Source organism: Dipteris shenzhenensis, chromosome 24, assembly GCF_047967505.1.
Source record: "Dipteris shenzhenensis isolate YYH24624 ecotype China chromosome 24, Dip_SZ_1.0, whole genome shotgun sequence".
NCBI lineage: Eukaryota > Viridiplantae > Streptophyta > Polypodiopsida > Gleicheniales > Dipteridaceae > Dipteris > Dipteris shenzhenensis.
In genome coordinates, this window is record NC_141619.1 from 45843935 (window position 1) to 45846931 (window position 2997).

Consider the following 2997-nt stretch of genomic DNA (forward strand, 5'->3'; position numbering starts at 1 on the left):
ATTTGACTTTGGAGAGAAATTGTTATGGGATGACTTGGATGATTTTGAGTAATGCCTCTGCCAAACTTTTGTTAAGGATAGTGTAAATTGCACCATTTGGATAGGGCACTAGGGGAAAACCCGAAGCCTAAGTGTTTCTCATGTATATATTCATGATTATGTTCAATGCAACATAGTAGTTATATCATGTGCACTCCTCTCTCTCTCTCTCTCTCTCTCTCTCTCTCTCTCTCTCTCTCTCTCTGTGTACGCACGCATGTGTGGCATTGCCCACTTTATCATGGTATCAGAGCTGAGGTTCTTTGTGAGAGTGTTTTCATGAGAGAGAGCGAAAGCCCTTGCATCTTGTCAAGGCATTAAGCCCTCCATGTGTGAGGCATCCCCATCTCCACTCTTTGTGAGATCTTCATGTGAGATTAAAAGCCCTTGTTTCATCAAGGCAACATGCAATTGAAAATGTCAGCCAAAAACTTAGCTGCCTGAGGCATCTTTGCAGAACTCAGAGTTGACTACTCAAAGAAAGGAGGACTCATGACTACCAAAGAAGTGAGCTAGCATCAATGCTCAAAACAACTTCAGAGCAGTGGTACTAACTTCTATGACAAAGCTGTTGAGAGTTCACGCTCAACATCATGTGATCATGTGTGCATAGCATCATCATGTGATCATATGTGCATAGCACTAACCCAATAGAGTGCTATAAAGGAAAGGGTTAGATGCCCTAACCCTAACCCTAAATGGGTTTGTATAATTTCTACATTTTTAACTAAACCTAGTGTACAGTTAGTCATTAGTGGTGTGCTCTCTAGCTCTGCCCTCTCTCCTCATCTCCACTCTTCTCCTCTCCCCTCTTCATATTTTGTCATGGTATCAGAGCTCCCTTGCCTTCCACTGAGGCATTGTGATCCTTGAGAGCGTGAGAGAGATTGAGAGATTGAGAGCTTCACGAGTGTTTATGTGAGAGTTCACTTCCGTAGAGAAAAGTTTTTGTTCATTGCATTGAGAGGAAATTTCTGTCAAACAATTTCGTCCATGTGAGAGAGAGAGATATGCTCTTTCATTTCTTGAGAGAATTCTGATTGAGAGCTAATATTCCATTGTTGACAGATTGTGAGCAACGACAAGCTTCCAAAAATCACCAAATGCAATCACATGAAAGGGATAGCGACTAGAGAACCCAAACCAGCTTCAACCAATCCAGCTCCGAAACACCTCCAGAAGCGACACATCCAGTGTTGAGGCTAGTAGGAGTAACAGGCAGCTAGGAGAGGGGAAGGAAGAGAGGGATTACAAGTTGGAATCAGAGAGAGAGAAAGAGCAAGAGGAGCACGGGCAGGAAAGAGAAGATGAGCAAGCCATACAGTAAGGGAAAGGGGCCGTACAATAGGAAATAAATGTTCGTACAGTAGTCTTTGGAATCCGTGCAGTAGCAGCAGCAAATTAGCATCTGTACAGCCAATAGATTAACGTTCATACAACCTGCCTTGGGAGTCGTGAAACAGCTCGTACAGTAACGACGAATGCTCTGTACAATCAGCCTTGGGGTGCATACCTCTTCTGTACAGCCAGCAATTGATGCAATTCAGCCACCTTGGCTCACATGCCAATCAAAAGTTCTGTCCGTACAGTAGGCTAGCAATTTGTACAGCAGCGTTGAAAGCACTGTACAGCTGGTACGGACACCTTAAATGCAGTTCTTGCAGTTTGTACAGTCGTACGGACTGCCTCAAGATGCGTGCATGCCAAAAATGCAAGGTGTCAAGCCTTCCTTGGACTTTGTAAGACGTGCCCTCTTCACCTTGGGATGCGTGAAAGAAGAGAGAGAAAACCAACATCCGAAATCTCGCTTTTTGCCTTGGAAGGAGAGGAAGAGGGTAGGTGTGCATGAGGGGCTGCCACGTGGCCCCCTCATTAATGCTCTAACCCTTGCAAACCAATGAAACATTGGTTTACCCCTCACATTAAAATCGTAACCCCTTCTAACCAATAAAACATTGATTTCCTTGGGCCTAACTTTAAGACCCCTCTAAACCTTGCCTTGCCCCTAGCAAGTAGGCCTAGTGTGTGCACCTAGGGACTTCTGGGAAGTGTCACTTCCCCTGGGCTAGCCCCTTAAGCCAAAGTTAGTCATGGTTCATAACTTCACATCCCCGTGACAGTAGGTACTCCTTGCTGTACGTAAGACAGGTTATGGTTTTCAATGACAAGTAGTTGCTGAGGAGGCTGGCCTTGTGTGCCTTGAATCCTTGATATATGATTACATTGGTCCATGTTTCTTTAAGGGATGAGGTTGGGCTTGTTCTTGGATTCATGTTAAAATACATTACATTTTAGTATTGGTATGACAGAATGCTTTAAGTAGCTCTCTTGTGGTAAACTTCTGCGATTGTGTCACACACTCCCATTGCTACTCAAAAGTAAAGATGGCGAAGGAAATTGTTTAGACTTCACAAGCAGTTGTAGCTTGAATGAAGAGATTATGGACTACTTTTTGATTATCCTTCTCTTTTAGTGCTAGCCTTCGTCATGGCTGAGTTTGCATGGAGTGCCGACAGAAACTTAGTACAAAGACTTTGTATAAATGGATGCTCAAGTATGTGTGGGTGTGTGGATTTGTATGTGTCAGAGCATATTTTTGTACTATGGTCTAACCCATTGTTGGGCGCTGGGATGTCATAGTAGCTAGTCCTTGCTATGCGTGATGGAGTTTATGGTTTTCAATCTTATGAGTAACTATCGTGAGATTGAAATGGCACTATGTTGTGTTTTTAGAGGATGAGTTCGGGAATGCTCTTGGATTCCGTCTAGGTACACGGTGAACGATGCATATGTTAAGGATCGATATGCAATGACAAGTCTTAGCAAAACGATGTACTTTGCGTCAGGTCGTTTATAGGACTACACAAAACAGTCTAACTTGGGTAGCTGTAATCACACCTGCGGAAAATTAGACCCTCTCTTGAATTTTTCAGTGTGTGTCCTTATTGCCATAGAACC